Here is a 342-nt window from a genome sequence, read left to right on the forward strand (position 1 = left end):
AAATTCTAGCAAACCACAGCAGGGCCATAAACTCGACAGACCTGTTGTCCGTCTTCATGGAGCAATAAACATTATTCCATTGTATATATGCATGGCACAAGAAAGTAATTGAAGATACAAATTATTCTATTACTCTTGACTGTATTTATAATTGCATAAATGAACTTGAATCAAAATGTTCTGTGCAAACTTGAACGGTGTATCTTTATATCTACAAAGGAGAGGAAAGAGCAAATTTGCAATGATTCATTATTTGTGTAATGTCGGTTACATCTTTCGCGCGCGCGTGTTTAGATAGATGACTATAAACACACACTATTTTTTTTATCTCTGTTTACACTT

The sequence above is a fragment of the Penaeus monodon genome, chromosome 21, assembly GCF_015228065.2.
Source record: "Penaeus monodon isolate SGIC_2016 chromosome 21, NSTDA_Pmon_1, whole genome shotgun sequence".
NCBI classification, from domain to species: Eukaryota; Metazoa; Arthropoda; class Malacostraca; order Decapoda; family Penaeidae; genus Penaeus; species Penaeus monodon.